This window comes from Chaetodon trifascialis, chromosome 8 (genome assembly GCF_039877785.1).
Source record: "Chaetodon trifascialis isolate fChaTrf1 chromosome 8, fChaTrf1.hap1, whole genome shotgun sequence".
Classification (NCBI taxonomy): Eukaryota; Metazoa; Chordata; class Actinopteri; order Chaetodontiformes; family Chaetodontidae; genus Chaetodon; species Chaetodon trifascialis.
This window is the reverse complement of record NC_092063.1, coordinates 18,208,565-18,234,734: the sequence shown is the minus strand read 5'-3', so window position 1 is coordinate 18,234,734 and position 26,170 is coordinate 18,208,565. Positions and strand designations below refer to the sequence as shown.

General features: G+C 45.4%; 1 protein-coding gene across 5 annotated transcripts in view; it reads left to right on the top strand.

Moving 5' to 3' along the window:
• Positions 1–26,170, top strand: part of rerea (arginine-glutamic acid dipeptide (RE) repeats a) — a 125,350-nt gene that overhangs the window by 10,566 nt on the left and 88,614 nt on the right. Inside the window, exon 2 of one of the 5 annotated variants that reach the window (XM_070967657.1) lies at positions 15,385–15,465. The exons of 1 other annotated variant lie outside the window; for it this stretch is intronic. The gene's annotated coding sequence lies outside the window, so the exon portion shown is untranslated. Of the gene's footprint in view, positions 1–12,484; positions 12,580–15,384; positions 15,466–22,702; positions 23,251–26,170 lie in introns of those variants that run through there. 3 more of the 5 variants (XM_070967656.1, XM_070967659.1, XM_070967655.1) reach the window with 3 other exon arrangements.

Here is a 26,170-nt window from a genome sequence, read left to right as displayed (position 1 = left end):
GACTGTGAGGCAGCGGTAAAGACAGCGTCAGGTCTCTCAGTAGCAATTGACAAAAGAGGGAAAAAGATGAGATGGTGAGGTAGAATCGGAGGACTGTGGAGATATAGCTGTCATCTGTTGATGCCCACGGCCGCCTGCTATTCCTACAGGATAGAGAACGGAGCTTACAGGTGGAGATGGGCTTCAGCACCCAGGCTTCAACTCGATTTGTATTTCTACTCCACTGTACTGAAAAAGCCAGTTCTCTCCCCAGGACAGCAGATTATTTACATCTTTAGCAGAGCTCATTGCTCACAGAATATTGAGTTCAGTGTGGAGGACATAAAAGGTATCCAAGCCAAGAGTAGTAGGAGAGATAAAAGCAGGATCGCTTAAGCACTCTGTGTTATTTGAAGCACATTTCTACTGCTGTTGATGTAGCCACTAGCCTAATAATTCATCTTGCCTGGTTTTTATCAGTGCGCGCCCACGCTCATGCACACACACACACACACACACACACACACACACACAAACGCACACACATGCCCACACACAGTAACTACTCACAAACACAAATTCCCCTCGCCGGCGAGGGTAGGCCCCCTCTAATATAAAACAAGCAATTCAAAGATGAAATGCTCATCATTCTGCCGTCTCACCACGGCCATCCAACAGATGAGTAGTGCTGCTAACAAAAAGCAGGGGCTGCCTGCGCCCAGCTCTCTCACAGGGGCCTCTTGTCTGTGTTATCACTCCAGCTAGTGCTGCAATTAATATTAATGTGCTTTAAAGCACGCTCCAGCAACCCTGCTTCCCTCTCCCTCTCTCTCTCTCTCGCTTTGTGTGTGTGTGTGTGTTTGTGACTCAGGAGGAAGAGAGCAATAAAGCCAGCGGGGGATAAGAATCTAGGCAGGATATGACAGTCCTCATGTCAGCTGTCTTGAAGCTGGAGGGATATGTGGATAAAGACAAGGGATGAAACTGAATCCCAGCCATAGAGGCAGGTACTACGGCGTGGAGGTAGAAACTTCCAGGGGGGGGGGGGCTCTGCACAGCCTGTTTATTTAGTCATGTTGTAATAATGCTTGACCTTTTCTTTCAAGTCCACGGCCTGACCTTTAGCACCTTACTCCTCTGCAAATCGGCGAGTGTGTGTCTCACACTCACCCACACACACACATATGCACACACACGCACATGCGGAGAGGGAAACGAGCACCTCCTTTGCAGGGAGCTTCATGGTCTGCCAACTCCAGGAGTGGATTGTTCCAAATTAGTATGCATTAGGTGGTTAGTGCAAAGCATTTAATTATGTGAGATGGCACTAAACTGTCTATGTTATGATTAGCCCAACACGTTACAACCTTAATTTCTTCATTTTTTTTCCCTCTCTCTTTCCATGGAGGAGGAGGAGGTACAGGGTGGGTAGGGGGTGGTGGAGGGGGCAGGGGGGAGGTGATAGGCTGCTGAAGGAAGACGGCTTTAGAAATGCTCCCATATTCCCATTAGATGTTACAAGTATCCCCAGTATCTCTGCAGCCAATGTTTTCTCCCTAGAAGGATTTTGATATTTTCTTGTCTCCCCTCCTTTCACTCCCCCCCCCTGCATGCCCCCCAGATACTTTGTCAGGCGATATTGAATCAAGTCACTTTCTTTTATGTGTCTATGTGCACGTCCCCGCTCTCTGCTTTCACTGCGCCGCTTTTCATGGTAGGCAGGGCTTTTTAATCTTGGGCAGCAGGCAGCGGTGGCAGAAGCAGCCTGGGCAGAGTCAGAGCGAGCCAGGCAGCCATCCAGCCAGGCAGTCAGTCACTGCAGTGGAGCCCCAGCAGCTCCCCGGAGGAGCCCATTATACAGGAGAGATATCAAACCATGAATCATTTACGCCAGTCCTCCCCTCCCTTCTCCTACCCTCGCATGCAGCCTTGACGCCCGGCCGGCCGGCCGCCTGCTTGCTGCTGTCTGCATCTTAAATGAATGATTATTGCGTTTCATAAACATGGGATACAGTAATTAAAGTATTATTGATCCCCTCCATGTTGGCTCCAAGGTGGACAAAAATGTTTTTTTCTGTCCCCTCTTCACAAAACATCTTTTTTGTCGCTATGCTGGATAGAAAAAGTCCCTCTAGAAACAGCAGACGGTGATTTATTTAGCCTGACAGTCTGATTTTTTTCCCTCCTGTTTAGGCATTTCAAGAATAGCCTTCATCGGGGAGGAGGGTGATAATACAGCAGGGTGGGGTTTTTGGGTTGTTTTTATTGTGCAGTGTGGTGTCAGGATTGTGTTGGAGTGTTTTCCTGAGCTGGTGTTTTGTGTAAAAAGTATAGGGACACAAGGGTTAATATGCTGGAAAAGAGTGATTTAGGTCAGTGGTCGTGTCTGCATCTGTCACTCTGACAAGCCGGCGCTTTAGGAGGCTGTGTGGCGTTGAATAAAGGAGCGAGTGAGAGACAAGTGAGGAGAGAGCTGGCTCTTTCAAATGGGAAAAAAAGGAAACCTGACTTGACTGTGATTTGTTCTCTCAGCGACAGGCACCGTGTTGCAAGCAGCCGTTTGATATAAACCTAATCAGTTTCACCTCTTTATTGAGGATCAAGACAGTTAAAGCTTCTGCAAATAAGTGCACGTCTCCCTGCCTCCCTCCATCTTTTTTTCCTCCTCTCTCACACTCCTCACGCTCTCCCTGCTATCATTTCTCCTGGTCATTTTTCCTTCTCTCTTCTCACTTTCACTACACTTGTCGTTCTCTCTCTCAGCATCCCTCCCGTGTTTCCTCATCCGTCCTCTCCACCTATTTCAATCAGGAGCCCACTTTAGTTTCTGTGTAAATATCACAATCACTGATGAGGAAAAAGTGCTGGCATCTCCACAAGGGGATTAGAGGAGCCATTTTGTATATCACTTATTAATGTGGCTCTCACTCGCTCTCTCTTTTTTTTGCATTCCCCAAGAGCTGTATGGATTGTTTCCTGCCTGCATGTAAATCTGTTCAAGTTTTTACCTCCATAATTCACAATTTTCAGCAGTTCAGCAGTAAAAATGTCTGTAAAATTTGCTTTGATGGGATATTTCTTAAACCAAATTACGTGTATTCACTGCTGTTGTTTTTTATCACAGAGCTGCTGCAATAACATCATCATAAAAGCGTGTTACTAAACATGACATAAAATTAGACAATCCAGTTGATCCAGCCATTAAAAGTCTGAGATGGCCCGCGTCAACTAGCCTGTGCTGATTGCTAGCCTTTCCTCTCTGCCCTATGGCTTGTCCCTTTTGTTAGAGAGCCACATGGCTCTCCACAGGGCTTAGTCTAATCAGTGCTAAATATTCAGTGGTAGCCCATAGCCTAATCAGCCAGAGCATAATCATTGTCAACCAATTGCATTCCTCTTGACCTCCCAGACGGAGGTAAACTGCACAGCCTCTCCATAGCGCCGCCTCAATTACTGCGGCAGTAATGGTGATAAAGAAGAGCACAGGCTCAAATGAAAATGGCTGATTGATGTGGACACACATGGCTTATAATTGGATTATAAGGAAGGACGTTAATGGTGTTAGGGGCACCGTGGTGGAGTGAGATTCTAAACACTGACCAGGTATTTAGTGATTTACCCCTCTTGCCTCCTCATCTAACGCAGTTGTGCATCATAACAGTATCCTTGGGGGTCTTGGCACCTAAAGCGTAACCCTCTTGTTCCGCCCCTGCTGCAGTGTCAAGTGTGTGTGTGTGTGTGTGTGTGTGTGTGTGTGTGTGTGTGTGTGTGTGTGTGTGTGTGTGTGTGTGTGTGTGTGTGTGTGTGTGTGTGTGTGTGTGTGTGTGTGTGTGTGTGAGTAAAATGCCCATGTGAGCTGTCAGTGACTGGCTCTCTTATGCGAATGACAGCTGTGGGGTCAGAACAAAAAGCTGTCTATTTCCAAAGCAGCAGCAGCTCTCGTCCTCCTGTCCAACTCACACAGAATGAGACTGTGGGAGAGCTTATTTTCATTATCGGTGAATCTATCAATTATACTTTCCTAATTGGGTCTGTAGCCTTCCCTTCACAACGCTCCAACTCAAAGTAAAGTCTTGGAATTTATTTTGTCCAACAAAAAAAAGTATTTCATTTCCAGTCAAAAGAAATGGAGGAACGCAACAAAGCCCCACATACAAGAAGCCGTGACAATGTTTAGTAGAAGATAGTCATTTCTGTAGGCAGTAGTCGACTAATTGATTTATCAGGAGAAGGAGGAGTCGGTCAGTCCTGCTGCTTGGGGGGAGGTTCAGCACTCCCCTTGTTGTCAGACTGCTCCCCATTTATTTCTGTTTATCCTAATGGAGAGCGCTAAGAGGGGGATGTAATTAATTGACCCTGGCAGCTCAAAGGGGGCTGTGGTCGAGTCTGGGAGCAGGTGCTGACTGTGCTGCTCCACCATCTCTTCCACTAGTCCTCGTCTCAGTGTGCATATCTCTGCCGAGTGCCCGAGACTCCCCGCTGACCGATTGGCTCTCGGTAAGTGCAATGATGCTGGATGCCTGAGCCTGCGTGAACGGCATAATACCATCTAATGCCTGAAGGAGTGCTCTCCCTGTTTCTATCTCGCCTCTCCCCTCAGCCGCTGCTTAGCCAAGCCTGGCCGGTGCAGAGCAGAGCTGAGTGCCTCCTTTTCTACTCTCACTCTGCTCTGCCTGGCAGTTTATTAAAGGGAATAGTAGCTTTTTCCTCGCGCCCAGGCGTTTGATTTCGACAGCAGCAGAAGCTGTCATGGCAGATAAAAGGCAGCAGGGCCCCAGAATTACGGTGCACGCAGCATCTGTATTTACTGCGTCATTCTCCCTGCCTCTGACAAGGGAGGAGGAGGAGAGGAGGAGGAGAAAATGGAGGACAGGCTGCTGCATTCATGTGTCTTTACATTGACATGTCTCATCAGGGAGAGAGGTGGACAGACAGTCTACAGTGAAGCCATCAATCAGCCCTTTTCAATATGCCTGTCCAGCACACTGTAATACTCGCACATAAAGACAGACAAAGGAAGGCATTATTGCTGCTGTTGACATATTTTTATAAAGCTAGTTTTCAGCTCGCTTTGTCAGACGGAGTAAAATAGTAAGGTGGTTGTGTTGTGCTGGCTAAAAATGTCAAGAAAGCAGTTTTATTGTTTTGACTGAGTTTTTCAGATTATTACAAACAGATAAGTAGGGCTGGTTGATTATGACAAAAATCCTAATCATCATGGTTACCCATCGGAAACATCATGTATATATCCAATAAAAAAAATGGCCTTTTTAACAGTGGATCTCCTTGAACCTTAAATTGAATTCAACTGAAAAACAAACAATAATATATAACAATAATAGTAATTAATATAATAATGTCAAGATTTAATTAATATTTAACGTGTGTTATATTGTCATTTTTATTTATGTATGGAATGTGAGAAAGCGTTGCGTCGTCTTTTTTGGCTGCACCAAGCACCCTTACCACAACAAGGGGTGTGCTTGATTTTTATCACAAGACAGCACGAGAGTTGTGCATCGTTGTGAAATGGAATGCAGCACAACAATCAGTTTATGTTGATTATCTTGTTTTCGCGATTGTTGGAGCCCCGGGTCATAATTGAAAATAAAAATGCGATTAATCCGCCAGCCCTACACCCAAGTGCTGCAGTCATCATGCGTTTGCAAAGGAACATCGAGCTTTGTTCTCGTCGTTGGTGTAATTGATTCCTCAGATGTTTGCCACTTTTTGTTAATCAGATAATTGGTGAAAATGAATTATTTTTATTTCCCTTTCTGTAAAGTGTTCTCTCTCAAAGGCTCGCCTTGAAAACAACTTAACAGAGAGATCCATTTTCCTGGCAGTATCCCTCACGGAGGCTGTGGGTCATGCTAATTTTTCATCGGCATCATTTCATTGAGCTTTAATTAACACAACAAGGATTCTGTGTCCTCCAGTGTCATCCACTCACACGGCTAATACAAACTCATTAGCCTATCTCCCAGTAACTCTGAAACAAAATGTTATTACACTGTTTACTGTTTTGGTATATATTAGAATTGATTATGGTGATGTATTCATTCACATAAATTAAGGTTTTCAGATCATATCCTGAAGGCCATTTCACACCAGCTCAGCATCAGAGGTCTAATATAAGGCTTTGTTTAGTACAATACAACCCTGCTGCTGGTTTGCTCAACCTGCCTCAGCAGTGTTTGAAGCAACCAGCTGTCTGTCTTCTCCATGCGTCTCGATGCTCGCTCTGGCCTGTGGTGACAGTAAGACTAATGTATTCATGCCGCCGCCACGGTGAGAGGCATTACTTTACCTTTGCTTAATTGAGGGGAAACTCCCCTGACACCTGCTTAGCACAGCGCTGTGCTAGCAGAGCGGCCAAACTCAACCCTAGGAGCTGAGGCCACTGAACCCTGACTGAGAAATAACACAACCCAAGACCACCCAGGGACTGCCGAGGGGAGAGATGATTTAATAATGTTGATGAGATATTATGCCAACCCCTTCCTGCACTCGCTCTCTCTCTCATTACTTCTTACCTGGGTAGGGAAACGGCTCTGACTCTGTGCCTGAAGGTGTATAAAGATGGGAGTTGCTAAATATTTCACACCCTAACGACAGAAGTGAAAGAAGAAGAAGCGAAAAGGGGGGCAAAATCAGTGCAGAGGGTTTTGACATGGATTGTGGAGGGAGGTTAGAGAGTGTAGTCAAGGGCAGTCAGGGCAGGCTTGTAATTGGCTGACACCAGAATGTAGCTCTCTGTGTGTGTGTGTGTGTGTGTGTGTGTGTGTGTGTGTGTGTGTGTGTGTGTGTGTCTGACAATATCTGAATACTGTAAGGCCAAATATATCGCTCCAGCCAGACTGCATTGCTTTCATGGTGTTGATAAGCTGCCATCACCTCGCACTACAGTGAATGTTGATCTCAAGCACAACAGACGCACTGTGTTATTTTCTTCGGGCTCCAAAACCAAATTCCCCACTACTTCTGCCACGATACGGGCAAGGCCCCATCCGAAACTCTACATGACAGCTCCACTGAGCTCCTGCCTCGTTTTTAATTGTCCCGAGCCCCAGGGGCTGCTGGGAGCTAGCTGGGCGGGGCTGAACATTTTTTCCAGGGGGATGAGGGAGAGGTGGGTGACAGAACACTCGCAGTGTCAGGTGCAGGTGCACAGAGAGGAGATGGAGAGGGGGCTGACAAGGAAACCGTGGGGAGTCGAGTAGTGGGAAACCATTCACTCGGATGGGGAGAGGAGAGAGCTTTAAAAAGAGGAAGAGCACGCAGGAGGCATCCATCACCCCGCTCCAGCACCGCTGCACTCACTGATACATGTTATCCAGCTGCTCTATTAACAGACACCGCCGCCAGCGAATGAATGCAGAGAGCACAATGTGGCCTTAGATGTTTGCACTGTAACTGATCCTGTGTCTGTTAGTCCTGACAAGGTTTTGTCAGAACAGGACTCGGGGAGTGTGTATGTGTGTATCCTGGAAAAAACATCATCCTGGTCACATTTTCATCATCATCATCATAACCGCCCCCGCTTGGTGTCCAGTTTCAGACTATTTTGATAATAGATTAATCATTTAAGTGATGTTGAAGCAATTATGCTGAACATTTGATGGTTCCAGCTTCATAAATGTGAGATTTTGACCTCATTCTACACTCATGTATTTTTATTTTCCTGTTTATGTGGGTAACTAATTCCGATTTCTATGGTACACAGCATCACCCAATTAACATCTTTTGACACCCCCTCCACATTATGATGCAACATCAGCTTCCCTCCAGTATTCAGCCTCATGCTATATCCCTCTGTCATGTTGCCACTGTGTTATAGCCTTTGTACAGACTCTGCAATAGCACTCTGCTTTGTACTATTCATCTTGCAGCTACATGAAAGCTGAGTCAGACAGTTTTATCAAGCAGTTGGTTTGCTGAAAAATACTGTCAAAGCTCCCAATTGTGATTCATCATTCCTTTGAGGTGTACACATATCTAAAATGCTGTTGAAAAGGCAGTTGGTATGCATGTCTTAATGTGATTATGCTCCGTCTGACGACGGCTGTATTCCGGTTAGGGTAATTGGAAATGTATGTTTACATGGCAATTTCTTATTCAGAGCGTTGTCTCAGTTGGGGGGATATTGAAAAAATGCTGTCCCTATTGCCATTGAGTTGTTGAGTCCTTTTTAGTAAAACCTCTGAACAATAGCAGAGCTGTTCAGGGAATGAAATGTTGTGCAGCAGAGAGGAAGCGGCGGCGCGGTTTGGTCTTGTTCTTCCTGTGTTGTTGGCAGAGAGACGTCATCCAGCCAGTCATGCAGGGGTCAGAGGCTCTGAAAATAGCCCTAAGGGAATTCAGGCTGCACTGATAGCATACCTGCTGTTACCCTTAGATGTTATCCAACTGCAAGCCAGCCCTGGCTCCCACCCAGCTGCTGTGCTCTGCTTTGGATTCTTCTGCATTACCTCACGCAAAGATGGAGTGGAGCCATTATACCTCTGGCTCTGTAACACTCCCTGCAGACACACATACACATGCTTACTTACACCTGCACAAACATGCATGCACGTACCTGCAGCCATGCAGCTCTGCATATGTTTGTCTTTGCACAAACAGATCACCGCGCACGTACCCATATGCGACCACACGCGCACACATCAAACCAGATTGCGCTGTCACCACAAAAAAGCTTCGTAGCGGCAGCACAGGCAGCCTGGCTTTTCGCAAAGGGTCAGAGCTGACTGCAAATTGCAGCTGGTGGCCGACCAAGGCTGGTGATAGATCTCAATGCACTCTGTGTTTACCCACACACCTGCACCCCCTCAGATGGGAGAGACGGCAGCACAGCCGAAAGCACACAGCCATTTTGTAACACCTCAAGGAACTCTCCCTCCTCTCCCAGTATGAGGAATAGATGAAGTGGTGCCATTAAGTGAATTTGCTGTTATTTCCCCAGGCTCTTAGCTGAAGATGTCAAACCTCAGCCACTGAGGCAGCCAAGGATGACTGCCGACTCAGGCAGAGGCAAACACACACGCGCCACACTCTCTGCCATGCACATGATCAGCTTTCATGCTTCTGTGTAATTTATCAAATTGCTTGGGCATGTGATGAATGGGCTCAGATCTCAAAAGGAGAAAAAGACATTTATTTTGCATTAGGTTGCTGTTATGCCATGTAACAGCTTAGAATTTAATTACAGTAAACGGTAAACCTTCGCATTTTCTGAAACAATAATTCAGTAGGCCTAATTGCTTTGTAGTTTCACATTCTACACTTGAGCGATTACACAAGTGGAATCGCCTTGTTAAACAAAAATCTATCCAATCCTATTACTTATACTACCGATTACTATATTTTGCACTTTTACACACTATATTAGTGTGTGGAATGAGCAAGTAGGCTTAACGTTCCCCACGTTTTCTCACAAATGCCCCGCACTCACACATCGTTGCTGTAGAAGAGGCTGGTTCTCTCCTGGTTATTTGTCACAGTTCCCCATTGTATTACCCACCACCTCTCCTTCTCACTCCAAATCCCCCACCCCTCCTCTCTTTTCTTTCTCCCTCCCCTCCCTCGCTGCCTAAATCATTTCTTTACATGTGTGTGGGTGCCCCCTCTCGCTGTGATTCTGATACTTCATAACGGCAGGAGGAAATTGAGCTGACCTTGAGGCTGCTGAGCTCCTTTATAATGCTGATGTATGGGGCTGTGGGCGCGGGCAGCCAGTAAGTGAGAGGCATGTTTTTATTTGCCGGGGAGCAGGGCCCAGTGTCAGGACACATAACAAGGTTCATTTCTCGCCCACTCGAGCTACCTAGCATGCCAGGAAGCTGAGCGTCAAGCATTCAAGTCCACTAAGTGTTTACCTGCATTAGCCTTTGTGTACTGGAATACGCTGCATTATGCTGCCTAAAGGGTGTCGATGGGGCAAAGCCACACGTAGAGTTAACCCTGTGGACAGATTATAAAAGTGTTACTGTTGCCAGAGCCCTTTTCTCAAGGTTGAGCTAGAGATGAATTGGCGGAGGATTGTTTGTGTCCCGTTTGCATTTTTCAAGCGATGACAATCGTTTTTTTAAAAGGTACAGTCTCTTTGACAAACACATCCACCCAGCCTGTCATTTGATGTCATTATTTGTTCAGTGTAGATGGCCTACTTTCTTCTCCTCAGCAGCTCTCTACTCATCAGCGCAATCAGCTGCCTCCTAACACAATCAGGCTGCGCTCAAATTACAGTCATGATTGAGACCAAGTCGGTGTCAGGAAAAGACGAGGGGGCTCATGATTCAAGCACAGGCGCCATTCAGGAGGTGGACGTGATAAGTTAATATCTGTAAAATATAACGCAATCCAATGAGGTAGCCCTGCAATGAATGGCATCTTTGTAGTGCTTTTTATCAGAGTTGATTCAGCTCTGACATAGTTGGAGGCTGTGTTCTCTTATTTTGTCATATGATTTGAATTATATCGTCAGCTGCTTTTATTATTTAGCCTTTTTTTTAGTTTAATTAATATCTGAGCCTCAACCAAAGTTAAACTAGGACTGCAGCTCAGCATCAGTTTCATTATCGATTATTCTATTGTTATTTTCTTTGGTACTCAGTTGATCGTTAAAGCGTGTAAGATTATTGGTAGAAATGGAATATTATATAATCGTAATTATTTCATAATTGTGTTGTCATTAGTGTACAATCACCTGAAAATATGAATCACTGTATTTCTGTTGCCTCAGAATGAGCTCCTCATATCTACAGAGGGAGCCATGTTGCACTGCAGTGTTGCCACCTTACGTTTTCCACTCTTTTGCACTCTGCTACCTCGACACTAGATCCCACTAAGTTCTACACAGTGGTCCTTTAATTTCATAAAACTCCAACAGATTGTGAAAAATGCCTTGCACCAGGAGTCCAAAACCCCAAAAGTTTCAGTTTTCTAAGAAAACCAAAACATTGAGACGCTAAAACAACATTTTTTCCCATCTCTGCTAAAATAAATGACTTAAACCAGAAATTGATTACGAGTCGAGCAGTAGTTTCAGGTCGAAATGAAACATTGAACTTCCCACAAAGTCGTTCGCATGCCTTATTATTGGATTGTAGTCGATCAAAGTGATGTTCACAATATTGTGTCCACATTTGTGCATTTCATCTGTTTTTCCCGTTTTAGTGTTTACCTGATCAAACCTTCTCTTTACGCATTCATACCTACACATATAAATGTCAGCATTAATTTTCAGTGATTGCATAATTCAGGACCTATTATTCAAAGACAAATCTCACCTCATGCTGCTGAAGAAAAGAGGAGATGTTGAGATGAAAATGTCACCCACAATTTAAAGGTCTCCACTGATACAAACTCAAACTAACTTCACCTCACAACGACTTCTGCTTGTTCACTTTGGCCAGCCTGGGCTTTATACTTGGCACTGCAGTTGTGTTGCAGACAGTTCTCATGCCCACAATCTTATATACGTAAAGATTAAGACCATGTAAATATGGATTTACTACTTAGGTGATACTATGTCCTGCAATCATAATACAATTCTACTGGAAGAGCATAATTTACAGTGCCGATATCCACTCGGATGTTTTGTCTTCAAATGCGTCTCCATGCATGTAGAACAAAACCATCTGCCTTTCCACAGCGTGTAAGTTAGGACATATCTTCTCTACTTGCAGGATCAAAATAAAACCACTTTCACATTGCGGCGGCGTGACTTTTCACAGTGACAAAGACAATAGAAATAATGTACAAGTATTCATTTGTTTCGACTCTGGCAGGATTGGAATGTTAAGCAGTCATTTTAGCCCTAATTTGGAGCTTTGTGTGGAATGGTAGTGGCTGTGGTTGACATTAAGATGAGCGGAGGAAGCTGATCAGCCCTGCCAATTCGGCTCACTTCTCATATGGCACAGATCCACTTGCCTAACCCCATGTCTGGATGCTGCACTCTGAAAACAGGCAAGGACCCAATTCATTCACCGCTCATCCAACAACACATTGACTGTGTGCAAAATATGTTTTAGCAGCTTAACAGCGGTAGACTAATCAATTGATCCAGATTTTGCCGTCCATTGATCTTGGCACACCCTGTGTCCAGACAATTACAGAGCATGTATGATAATGATATCATTAGCAGCCCATGGCCGATCTATTAGGGCAGGGGAAATGCTCGTAAAAACCACCCGAACCATGCATAAAAACATTTGCACTGCCAAATGCTGGGGAGAACGGTCCAAATCTGCTTTGCAAATGCCTCCCTGTCACTCTCCCCTCCCCGCCTCACCACGGTAACAGTAGCGTGGTAGAGCGGCGGATGAGCCTGCTGGTGCTGCTGACTGGCATTCTGTGTGTTGATGAATGTGCCGGCCTGACGGCTCAATGTGCTTACCTAATAGGAGCTGCTCTACTGTCACACTGAGTTTCTCCGTCTCTCTCTCTCACTCACCTCGCTCATGTCTTCTTCTTTTTTTTTTTTTCCTTTTTTCGGAGGTAGTAAGGAGAGCGTTCCACTTGGCTAGACACTGCAGCCTCCACACTCTGTTTCTCAAAGGTTAATGGAGCTGCCTCACAACGCACACTAATCACCAGGTAATTGCTTTCGTTTGGCTTGATAGGTGGCTGAGGTCAGCCATGATGACCAGTGTGGCCATTTTGGATGAAAATCAGGTTGCCGCTGTTTGCCAAATATGGTTGCCAAGACTGTGCTTCGCCTTCCATGATCTTATAGGCTTTGCCCTGTTTTCCTGTAGCCCCAAGTACATTTTCTCTTCAGAGGTAGAGGTGTAATTACTGTATGTATTTTGGACTCCAGTTCTTGTAGCACTGTGTTGTCTTTGGAATCATTGCTCACATCCTTGACACACACTTGACACCTGCCTCTCTGGAAATAATGGAGATGCTATCTTTGGTTTCTTCATGTTGTGTTGTGGAGGTGTTTGAAGTGCTTTAGCATGAGCCTGGTGTTAAAATAGTGGCTTTTCTGACAACCATGTGCCGGACAGCCAGAGACACTGACAGACTGAGAGGCGGACTGAAGTCATGAAAGCGAAGCGCTCGTCTTTGATGTCAGCCAGCTTCCAAAGGGCCGTGGTGGTCGGAGGGGATTGGGATTTCAGCACAGGATTTTGGGATTGTCGTGTCAAAAAGGTCTCGCTGGGGCTGAGCGAGCGTTAGTGCGTGCATGTGAACACATGCATATTCACATACTAAGACTGAGAGCAGGCAGCTAAAGGAGGAAGAGTTTGTCTTTGTCGTTATTCCCATCACCCCATGGTGCTCACATATAATAACCCTCAACGGGCAGAGCATGGAAGGGATCTTTCACATCAGCACACATACTAGAATATAGGAATGGACATTTCTAGGCCTGTTGATCTTGTTTTAGTTGCTTCGTTGTGACCAGTAGGAGAGACTGGTAGATGGGTAGTTTGTTAAAGGAATGGTGTTGCATGCCTGGTGCTGTTTGGATACGGCCTCTAGGTCGAGATATGAGCAGATTAAAATGGAGATAAGTTAGTCACAGACTGATTTTTGGAGGGTTTTAAAAAACTGGGAGACAGATGAGTCCCTCTGTGTGTGTGTGTTAGCTTGATGGCCACATTGTCTGTCACCGTGGAAATCCCAGAGTTACTGAGGGGATTGCAAAATCAATGTGAGCTATTCATACACGGATCTAATCCTCAGATTTACTGCCATTTAATCTGTGGTTATGGCACAGCTCTGATGGCTCTAATGCTGTCAAACAGATGTCCCTGCTCAGCCACCCAGGTTAGGCTGCACCTGGTGACACCGTTGAGCCCTGGCACTAGGTGGACCCACTGCACATTTCATCTTCTCTTCTGGTGGCAACTATTGTATGAACACATGCATTATACTGTCATGGTGCATTTAAAAGAAAATCAAGCCAAATGTCTGCATGAACCATACGTGACCACAAAATCTTTTATCCCGGTGTGAATATGAATACAATGTGCGTATCTGGATTATTGTTGTGTCTATTTGTGCTATTTTTGACAGCATACCCTGCTCGCTGTGCTGTTGAACTGAGCTGAGATTCCAGGGATAGAAATGCTTGGATTTTATTCACTGCACACCTGGTGTTATTTTCACATTCAAAAAGGAACAGACCATTTCGCTTCAAAATGCAGGCTGGATGCAGGAGGCGTATTGCATCAGAAGCAGAGACTGAATAATAACAAACTGTATCATTTTGTACATCAGGTAAAAATGTAGCCTTGTTTTGCACTTTCAATAAATAATTGAAAACCAGCCAAAGCCTCCACTCAGACAAAACTACACATGTTCATCTACACTGCCCCATGTACACGTTAGTTCATTTTATCTGGTCTGCAGGTGCGCTTCATTTCCTCATCCTCATAATAGTCCAGAGCTACATATGACAAACACATAGACTACACTACATGTCATTCTAAACTGCGATGACACATTTTCCTCAACTATCGTCATCTGCTTTTACAACAGTTTTAGTCACCAAAAAGTGACAAACCATTGACTCACATGAGCAGACTGAAGTCGCTGATGGATGATACAGTGATCATGAAAAGAATAACACACACGTGTGAGAATCACTAACTTTTAATGAATCAGTAGTTGTAAAAAAAAACCCCCGAATTGGTAAAATCAAGACGTCTACGCAGCCATTAATTTGGATTCTTACACCCCATGTGTCACTGCAGGCACACATGCAGGACAGCAATACACACAGTCTGTGCAGTATTAAAATGCTTACATTGAAATGGAGCAGTGTGTGCTTGTGTGTGCCTGTGTGTGCTTGTGCGTGTGTGTTGCCTTTCTGGGTGTTAAAGAGAGTAAATGCAGGGAATCTCTGTGTGCGGATGCTGAATGTGAAATGTCAATGTTATTGAACAGGTGCTGCGAGGCAGAGCTGTGATGTTTTTATTTCCAAGCTCTTGTCAAGCAAGGCAGAGAAGAGAGGGCTCATGGGATAATGGGGTAGGTTCAGGGGTGGGGGACTGTGCGTGTGTGTGTGTGTGTGTGTGTGTGTGTGTGTGTGTGTGTTTTACAGTGTGTGTAGCAGGTATGAGTGCCTAGATCTGTGCGTATCCAGAGAGCTTTATTGAGAAGAGTGAAATGAATGCAGGCTTAGAATACATGCTCACAATCTCCTCATAGAAAATATTAACTGCACTATGAATGGTATTATTTTTATATTGTGTACCTCCATGTTTTTCACCGCCTGTATTCACCATGTGTTAAACATTATGCCAAATATGGCAGCCGTCTTCACCCATGCATACACCTCTACTGTCAAGCTGTTATCACCTCGTTTGTTCCATTTACACATCATTCATGTTTTTTTCCCCTGTCCTCTGTGTGTGTGTGTGTGTGTGTCTCTCTTTTTTTCCCCTTCAGTTTTTCTCTTGCAGACTGTCGTTGTGTCAATACTTGTTGAGAGGCAATGTGGCAGTGAGCTAGGAGGTGAATGCAGTCAAGGTTAGTCAACAATGCTTCGTGACACTGGAGCGCTGACTAACACAGCGTTTTTGTTTTTTTTCCCTCTCTGCCATAACCCCCCTCTACTTCCCCCAAAATGTTTCTATTCCTGCCCCAGCCACTGGACCTTGATCATGTTCTCTACCTGACCTTGGTGCTCTCAGCCTTACTCCTCAGCCCTCATTGTGCTTCGCCTTCTCCGCTGTCCTACCCCTGCTTCTTTCTGTGCCAGCAGAGTGAACAGCTCAATCCTGTCAGCCCTCATTCATCCCTCAGCTGCTAACTCATGCTAACCCACTCCTGTGTTTGTGCCTTGGATGCATTATTTGCTAGTTTTTAGCGTTACCTACATGCAGGCCGTTCTCCATCTTTTGCAGCGAGTGCAGTGCTGTCTTTGGCAGTGTCATTCCTGGAATTGCCAGTGCTCTTCATTGCGGTTTCACAGGAGATTCTTTGACTTTTAATTCCAATGAACGCATATGAAAATGTTATTACGCTGTTACCATTTACACTCCCCTCCCCAGCCTTTTTTTTTTTTTAAAAAAAGAGGTGCGAGAGTGAGAGCGGCACCAATCTGAATGTCCATAACAGTGGTGGAGAATCCAGCCACGATATGGGGGGGGGGGGGGGGGGTGGCGCAGTTCAAAGCCGACTAGCAGGTTACTTAATGAGTTTGGTAATTGGCTTGCTGTGGCCTCCACGCATCCCTGCCCTCCTGCTGCTGATGTGTGCAGGAACAGAGAGAGCTGCCGCCTGCGCTCCCTCCCTCGCTCCATCTTCCTTTCCCTCAGTCGACCTGTCCATCTTTCCCTCCACCCATCCCTCTTCCACTAGCTGATTTAAGGAGCTAATGCTGCACCGAGCCTCCTCTCTCTGTTCCCCACCGATCCCTCTGTAAAGACAGCATGCTGCATGTTAGGTTTTCACTCTGCTCAATATCGAATATCAACAGCATTGCTCTATCTCTCATTCCCCCAGTCTCTCCCACTTGGTTGCTATCTTTTACGCACACACGCACACACACACACACACACACACACACACACACACACGAACATCTATTATATGTTTGATGCTTCATGCATTATGCAGAATATGTGCATCCAAACAAGCAATTTGCAGAATTTCCAGCTCACCACTTCTGAGTAGTAATTCTCTGTGTGGCCACAACAGCATAATGAGAAACACACTCCCATGCTCAGTTGATTCATAAGTCCAAACAATAAAGATGACACCTAACATATTATTCTCAGATTTCAGCACATTATCTCCTCACCAGAGACATCAAAGGGACAGCTTTTCTTCTTGTCTCCTTGCTGTTAGAATATTGTGTCATGGGGGGGAGGGGGGCTTGGAAAACAGCATTGCATCTGGTTTAAATCTCATTAACTCACGGGTTAAATCTGAAATATATGTTGAGATAATTGTGAGGCAGAAGATCTGAAATGACCTTCGTGCTTTAGTTGTAATTGAGTGAGATATGTTTTTTCTAGTCTGGATTGTTTATTGCTTTGTTTGTGTATAATAAACCCCTAGATTTAGTGCCTTTGGGGATCTGCACTAGTGAGGCTAACCTAATATATATTCTGGCTAATGAGCAAGCTCCCCACCTTCCTACCTATTCCCATTAATTTCCATTTTGTACCTTTAAAAAGCCATAAATAAAGCCTGCATGCATTAGTAAATGTAGCCGTCTCCAGTTGCAAGGCTGCTGCCAAGCTTTTTATCTACTCCCACAGTAGAACGGTTGATTCTGACCGCTGCAGGGGTTGGAAGGCCAAAGCACAGCTAAGTGGCTCCTCTTGACCTCAGCGCTGATCTCCAAACTGTCTGCTCCGACTGCACACAGACAGATTTTGCCAGTTCGCTCCCACAAAAACAGTCTAATCTCATAACGCAGCCTCAACAGCCCGTCTGTGCGCCGTCTCTTTGAATAACGCGTCCTTTTCTCACCGCACACCCAGCGCTGACATGCTTGACCGTACATTTGCTTTTGAGATTACTTCCCTCTGCTATTGTTGGTGCCATATTAAAAAAAGAAAAATGTGATCGGAGTCAGATGGAAAAATTCAAGATGTGAAAATTTTGCTTGAGCGACTTGCGAATCCTGTTCCTCTGACCTATAATGGGTGCACTTATTCTAGTTATCACTCTGTATCCGTAAACTAGATGGCTGAATCATTAGCTTACACACTGAGAGCAGCCAAGTGTGACCAGGGGAGAATAATTGATTTCTGAATAAGCTTGGTACTGAAAGAAGGAAAAAAAAGATTTAGCTTTGTGTACCATATTGAGCATCTTAATCCACATATCATGAATTATAGTGTATATTATATTGTAGATAGTTTTGCTGGTGTTGTTTTCCACATTAGGAGCCTCCATTCCACTGCTTCACCTCCTCCTTTAGCACAGTAACAATGTGAAAGCTGCACCTCCACTCACTGTCCATAGGGTGGCAGTGCGTGGAGGTGAGACAGCCATGTGCTCTGTGTGAAATGGAGCAGTCACTGGCTATTTGAGCAGATTAGCTCAGAGACAGTAACCACACAGGAATCACACACCCCAACTGCCACTCTCTCTTTTGCTTTCATGATCACGGACCCCATTTGCTTTGCTGACTGCTGATCACATTTAAACACATTTAAACCCTGCTGGAATCGGATTTTCCTAAGTGGATCCAGAGCTGAGCATCAGACACATGTACTGTTTGTTTATCTTGCTGTGTCTTTGTTCACAAAAGGATTTGCCTGAAATGTAAACTTCCTCTTCTCGCCGCAGCCTGCACTCTGTGGCTCTCCTTGGAAATACAGTCTCATTCCTCAGAGTCTGTTCTCAGTGCAGCCAGGGCAGGCTGAACCGCTCTTTTATTCACATGAATGAGGCCCTGTTTTTGCCCAGAGAATCAGACAGACACAGACAGTCCATGTGAAAATCAGGGCTGAGCGAAGTAGCATCGAAAGTGTTACACATGTGCGTTTGTTTTTTGTCTGTTTTCACTTTCTAGTTGGCGAGTTTCTCACCATACAGGCTTGGTTGATTATATTCTGGTTTGCAAACATTTCACAGCCTGATTTTCTTTTACCTCAGCCTCCTCCGCCGTTTCAGCGAGCTGTGAACTAATGGAAACTGTCAACCACTCAGACATAGTGTGAGCTTCTATTAACAGCTGTTTGTTCTTTGCTCATATATATCAATGAGGAGTCAGGTTTTGCTCTGTTTTATGAACAGAAAATGTTGTGCTTCCTCTCACGAGTATATCATCAATTTGTCTGCCAGGTGGCAGCTACCTCCATCTGGAATAAGGTTTACTTACATTCAGTTTTCTTAATGTGCAATAGTTATACCAAATGGCTGCTGCAAGCAAGTTTCACTCTCTTGAGTAGCTTGTGTAGCTTGGCAAAGAGATTAGACATATGCAGCCTACAAGTGTCTTGGTTTTCAGAGGGTTGCGAGGCTGCCAAATGTGACTGTGAATAGCTATGTAAACAAGATAGCTATGTGAGGCTAGACCTTGCACTGATTGCCTAAAGTGAAATACCACTCCTTGGCTTCTCTCACATTTTTACAACTGTGTTAATGATCGCAAATAAAGGCTGGCTAGGTAGCAGCTTAATTACTAGCTGTCTGTTTGGATTGTGTCCAAAGGACATCTCGATACGGCTCTTTGCTTGTGTCAAGAAAAGTGTCACCTCTATTGGTTAAAGGTCCTTTATTCCCTTTTTTAATTAATGAAATGTTACTCTGTCGAGTACTGTCCTTTTTAGCTAAAGCAATAGTGCTTGAAAACCGTGAATCTTCATATCCACAAGCGTGCACTTAACCATATTTAGTTGAGTAATTTCCTTGAGTTACTTTGTTGGGAGATTGGAGAGGATTGTTTTATTGCTTCCCCTTCTCTCAAGCCCCTCCAGGCAAAGTCTGTGTTTTAATTAGTCGTGTAAGACCCTATTTTCCCTTTGGATTCCCCCAACTTGTAAAGTGCTCTCTTAAGAATCCATGAAGGCTAAAAGGGGCAATGAATGATTTGAAGTCAGCTTTTTTTGCTTGCCTGCCAGCAGAGAAGGGAGGAGATGTGTGTGTGTGTGTGTGTGTGTGTGTGTGTGTGTGTGTGTGTGTGTGTGTGTGTGTGTGTGTGTGTGTGTGTGTGTGTGTGTGTGTGTGTGTGTGTGTGTGTGTGTGTGTGTGTGTGTGTGTGTGTGTGTGTGTGTGTGTGTGTGTGTGTGTGTGTGTGTGTGTGGGGCTATCAGCAATTGCCGTCAGCATGAGGAACAGTAACTTCAAGCAGCAGTCGCAGTCTTTGTTCTTTATGGATTTAGTACGTGTGGCGAGGAGTCACTGCTTTAAAAGCCCATCTGGAAAAGTGCTGTTCAAGTTTCTAATGTGAGTAGAGCGGCTCCTGTAGATAATACCTGCCCGAGATCGGGAAAACAGTCCCCAAGTTCAATCTAGCACATCCGCTTTTTTCCCCCCCGTATTATGTTTTGGCAGCAGGGAAGTTAGCTTGTTACACTGTAGAGATTTAGTCATGTGTTGAAGTGCAGCTTCTGAAGTACACCCCCACCACTGCCACAACCTAACCCTGCTCTTGGTTTACAAGTCTGTTTTCTTCTCTCAATCCCCTTTTTTTTCCCTTCAACTTGTCTGCTCATCCCCGGTGAATGTATTAAATGAAGTTACTAGATATGAGTGCTTAAGAGGCCAGGGCCTCTGAGGCTTGCCAAGTCTCTCACAGGCTTGGCTCAGTCATCCATGTCACTTTTTTCTGTTGTTTCAGCTACTGGCTGACTCGCTCGTATCGCCGAGCACTTTCTCTCTATCCCGCCCGCTCTCTTCTGTGTTTGCTGCCTCTGAGTGGCTTGTTTTTCTCCACTGTGGAGAAATCAGGCTAAAGCAAACAGTGTGTGTCAGCCACAGCTTTTGTTAAGTATTCATTTTTAATGAGCGTAAGTGGCTACAGAATCCTATAAACCATAAATGGAGTAGTCAGACTGGGGAGGAGGGGGCATGTTGGCCTTTGATTCAGTGGCAGTCTTGTCTTTTTGTTTAGTAGCACTTGTACTAATTATGCTTGATGTGGATGAAGAAAACATATTTCAGAATGATAGTTTGTGTTGCTTTATTGTGCCGTTCTGTCTTCCCTCATACGCCCCCTCTGGTTCTCTTAGCTCATACGAGGAATTGTTCTCCTTTAATAATCTTTAGGAAAAAGAGTGTCGCAGAGAAGTGTCATTTTTCTCTTTCGAGCAGCACACGGCTCTGTTAGATTTCATTTCCTCTGAATTCAGAAAGAGGCACCAAGTAACCAGTTTTTGTTCTGTCGGGATCGAAGGCACTGTAGCTATTGGGGGGGGTGCGCTCAGGGAAAAGGTATTGTGATGGGCTGTTTGAATGCTGAACAGAATTGAATAGACACAGTCAGCTTCCCAGATACATGCTTAGGCCTGTAGAATGTGGAGTGCTTTGCTTGTAACTGCACCGGTTGTCTCCTTTCATTATCGGTTAATGGTGCCCAACTTGACAGAGCCATGTGATAAACAGTGGAGCTGTGAAATCCTGGAGGTGGAGTTCTCGTCCGCCTGATAATGGGATCTCATCTGCCAGGGAGGGGAGCCTGCCCAGCCAGCCAATCCAGCTTTGCTCTGCACTGCCTTCAGAGAGGATTCACTGCACTCACCCTTCACTGCCGCCTCGGTCCAACTTAAGCGTCACAGACCCACTGAGGATGTTTGCATTTGACTGGTGTCTTCATGTAACGCATGATAGAATCATTTTTGGAGCCTGAATGTTTTTTAGGCGTCGGGTGTGCATTTCTGCCGCCTTAACAATCTTAGATCCTTTGAATGTTTGTGTAACTGAGGAAAGGAGGCAGACTGCATGTGTGTGCGCGTGTGTGTGTAAATATCATAAACATTGACCTTGTGAAATGTATACACGCTGTGATAAGGGAGGAGCTGCTGCTGCTGTGGTGTTAGGTTACTACGTGGGGTGGGGTGGGGGGGGGCAGGACAGTTGCCTCAGGAGCTGGGAGAGGTTTTGGTTAAAGTATTGAAACAAAGACAACCAACATGGTTTGTAGCACAATGAAGGACCTCCTGCACGCCACCCTCAACTCAATTACTATTGATCTTCACTGGCTGTCTCTCCTGGTGCCTGGCTTTAATGCAAAAAAAAAAAAAAGAGCCCAATGCGCAAACTGTTTGCTTTAGTTAATTGGATTTTGACAGTGATCCAATATCATGTTTAAGACAATGAAAATGTGTCAAGCTACCCGCTCAGTGAAATGGAAATCATCCTATTAATTTATAACTTAATGGGGTCCATCTTTGTTCCCCCCGCTCCTCTAGTGTGCAGGGGGGATTGTCACTTCTTCTTTTCTTTTTTTTTTTTAAAGAGAAAACAATTAATGTACATTTTCTACCCCCAAAATCAGTGCTGAGACCTTGGAAAATAACCAGGATCACATTTTGATGTGATGCGCAGGCCAGCCATTAAAATCAGCCTGCCAAATACTGCTAATGGACTATTCACATTATCATCCCTGCTTGTTTCTGCCTTTTTAAATGGGTGGGGTGACTAATTAATTCATTATCCAAAAATGCAAATGAGCTCCACAAGCCTGAGCAGCATACAAGCCCCCCACCACCCCCACCCCCCCACCCCAGCCCTGCTCTTGTGCATTTTCAAGCAGATGCATACACTCATGTTTCCAGACATGCAATGAGGATTTAAGAACCTCATGTTTATTTTGCAGGCGTGAAAGCGCGTCGCTGCTGCGCGGCGTCGTGCAGAGGAAGAAAAACGTAGGCTGTTATTTACAAGTCACCACTACCACTAGCAGCGTTCATTGTCTCGCTGTAGTGTTTCAGTCACATTGCCATAAACGTCCCCATTGATCGGTTGATGCTGGTCGCTCGGGCCACTTTGGCTGTCGTGCAGTTCGCTTCTCCTATGCAAGCAAACACACACACAAACACACACACACTGCGCGCAGCGTTTTCCTACGGGGGCTGCCATCAATCAACAGCCACATTGGCGTCCCCTCCTACCCACCGCCACCACCCTTTTGTCCCTGAAGAGTATTTGAATCCAGTCCATGTTTTTGTTTCGCTCGGTTTTTTTTTTCTCTTTTTTTAGTGTTGAGTGTGGTCGGGGTAATTCTCCTTCACTAGTGTCTGGATAAAGAAAGACTAGGTCAGCCATGTGGATGCGTCTGTTGAACAGCTGAAGAGGAGGAGGAGGAGGAGGAGGAGGGAGCGATAGGGGGAGCGTGGAGTGTGTGTGCATAGGAAAGAGAGAGAAGAGGGGGAAGAGAGAGAGAGCGAGCGTGTGTGTGTATGCGTGTGTGTGTGTGTATGCGTGTGTGTGTGGAAAAAGGAAGCGGAGCCTGTAAACGGCGAACTCGTTGGTTTCCTACCCCTCGAAACAACTACCAGCGCCGTGTTACTTTTCATGTGGACACTATCGCCAACAGCGACACGGCCGAGGGCAGCAGGAGCTGCTTCGAGGGGGGGGGGCGAGTTAATGTTCTAGTGCCTTTTTCCGCTCGGCGATCTCGGACGTGAACAGTCCATCAGTAAAGTGAAACCGTCTTTTGTTGAAGCAAGTGCTCGCCTGAGCCCCTCCGTGCGGGCAGCAGGTTAAAAAGTGTCCGTGTTCGCCTCATTTTGTCCCGGTTCTTGGATTTGGCCCAGCTGGCTTAAGTTCGCTGGGTCATCTCGGGCAAGGATCGCGTTTTCAACTTGTTTGCAGCAGTCTGTGGGACTCCAAGAATCAGCAGACTGGCGGGTGAGTAGTTGAATACAAAAAAAGATTGCAGGACGGTTGTGGTCGGAGGAGGAGGAGGAGGAGGAGGGGAGGGGGGAGCAGACAGGGGGAGCAGTGTGTGGGTTATTTAGAAGAAAAAAAAAACTGAATTCAGGTAACGGTGTTGACTAAAGCCGGGTGGCATTTAGACTTTGACCTAAAAGCGTCTAAATTGTGTTTATACCCGGAGGAGGAAGCGCGTGTGACCTCGAGTCAAATGTGTCTGAGAGCTCCGGAGAGCTGAAAGTTGGCTGCATTGTTGTAAAACTCGGCTCAGTGTGGACGGAGGAGCAGGACCCTCATGCACCTCCCATGACCCGGCCACAGCCAGCCGGGAACAGGGCTGCAGCAGCTAATGGTTTTAAATGCACAAGGCTGAACCAAAGAGGAGGAGAGCTCAAATGGCAACCTTGCTGTCCAGGAAACAGACATCAAAGATGTGAAAACAGCTTGTGTGTGTGTGTGTGTGTGTGTGTGTGTGTGTGTGTGTGTGTGTGTGTGTGTGTGTGTGTGTGTGTGTGTGTGTGTGTGTGTGAGCACTCAATCAACTTGGAGGAAAGAAAAGTTGCATTTTGACAGGCAGAAGTGTTGAAACGGATCTTGATGAGTCAGTGGCACATAAATTGGATGGGTGGGATTTCCCCAAGTTTCACATAAAGAATGGGCTGTTGGATTTACAGCCTGGCTCGTGTCATAAATTGATTATTAGGCTGTAATAATGGAAAATAGTTGAGGCTTGTTTGAAAGCAGGGCAGGGGGCCGTGTGTGTGAGACCAGCTGAACCGGTTGCAAACTGTTGAAGGGACCACCAAATTAACTTGACTTCCCCCTTTCAGCACCCCAGAGGCTATGAACTCTGGCCCAAGCACATGCAGCTCTCACTGCGGTGGGGGTTGGTGGTGGTGGTGTGTGTGTGTGTGTGTGTGTGTGTGTGGGGTGTCTTTGCCTGTTGAAAAGAGCAAGGGGGGCTGTTGGGTTGTGTGTGTGTGTGTGTGTGTGTGTGTGTGTGTGTGTGTGTGTGTGTGTGTGTGTGTGTGTGTGTGTGTGTGTGTGTGTGTGTTTAGGAGGGGGCAGCTTAGGATTTGAAAGCAGACTGCAGTTATTTGTCTGAAAGGCAGCTTATCTAATGTTTTCCAGTCATAGTAGAAGGGGGACGAGGGCTTGTTTGCTTAAATCACTGTAAAATTGGTCGTAGTAAGTCATAAAGTGAGTCTTCATGTGACTCCAGCCAGAGGCTCAATCTGCTGACAATGTGGCCACATAAGCACCAAAAGATTCAGCCTTTAAATAAGATTTGAATCCGGAGGGGGGCTGGAGGGTCATTGATTGCCTTCAATCTCTGCTATATAAAAACAATCCCTTCCTGCAGCCCCCCCCCCTTCCATTTTCACTCAGCTACTACATGGACCCAGTTGTTGCATTGCTAATTGTGAGCAGCTAATCTGCACCATGCCCAGCTTCCTGTATTTCATTATTTTTTTGGTCCTCCTGCTAGCTGTGAAGTGACCTCTAGCTTAATGATTCAGATGTGATTAATCCACTTGAGTGGGACGACTCTGCACGGGCTAATGTATGGCACAAGTGCCACAGATAATGGACGGCCGTTGAAACATTAAGGGCGTTCGCTCCATGTACAAAAGAAGAAACGTTTGAGGCTTGCTCTGTTTTAAAAGTCACGTGAATGTGAATATGATACATTATGTAAGTCATGAGGCCTGATTCTAGTTACGCCGTTAACAATGGTTGTCTTTCTTAACAATTCTGAATGATGCTGCATCGTCAGTTGGTGCTCCCTAATCTTTGAGCACTCAGAGTGTGAAGACTTTACAGATGACAGACCTTGCTTCCCCTTCTTATTGTTTGCAGGTGATGTCACTTGTCACGTCAGTTTATTTGCAAGATGGTGACGTAGACGAGTCACAGCATTCCACTCCTGTTCATAAGTAATGGCGACTGCGTTAACATGCGTATAGATTTTGTTAACATGTTGTAAACAAACCAACTAGCCAGCAGTTTGCAAGTCTGGGGTAGAGATGCATGCAGAGAAGAAAAGCTGATGTTTCTGGTTGGAAGGAGAAGCACAACTACTTTGAAACACTATGAGAGACCATCAACAGGTTTTTGGATATGCTATACATCCTCCTTTAGAAATTCAGTGCCTCTATTGAAGTCATTAGGTTAATCAGAGTTTGCATGGCTGCACGTCAATAGCAATATTAGTGCAATATTCATTTTCATGAGCCATGTAAACAGCTTAGTATTATTCTTGTCTTTTTTGGAATGAGAGCAAAACCCACAATATTTTTTTCTGCATGTAAACACAGTCATTGAGGCTTTTTCTGTTTTTTTTCTTGTGGTCACTCACAAGAGCTTTTTTCCTCTCAGACCATAAATGTTTTTTTCTGTTGCTCGGTGGTCACTGAATCAGGAGCGGATTAGCCCTTTATAAGAGTGTCTCTGAAATGGTAGCGTGACAGAAATCATTTTGGTTATGTGGGTAACATGCAATCACAGTCGCAATCTCAGCCTACACTGTCATGCGGGACAACTTGCATAGCTTGTCTTTCCGAACACACTTTGAAATGGCATGTTCCTCACTTCCCCCAGAGGCTTAGGATGTCCATTTAGTTTCACTACTTGTGGATTGAATGAAGGAGGAAGTGGTCAGCCCTCTTAATGGAGTTGTGCACATGAGCCCGAGTTGTTCTGCAGTGTGGGATTTGTTTTGGAAGAGGAGCGCTGAGGTAAGGCTGCTATCAGATGCGAGTATAGCAGCCTAAATCTTAATTATGTACACACGACCATACCGCTGTCGGTATCGCTTCACATCACCTCCATTTGCAGTGCTTCATACCAGTGTCTGTAGGAAATTGAATCTGATGTGCAATTTGATCTGGGTCTG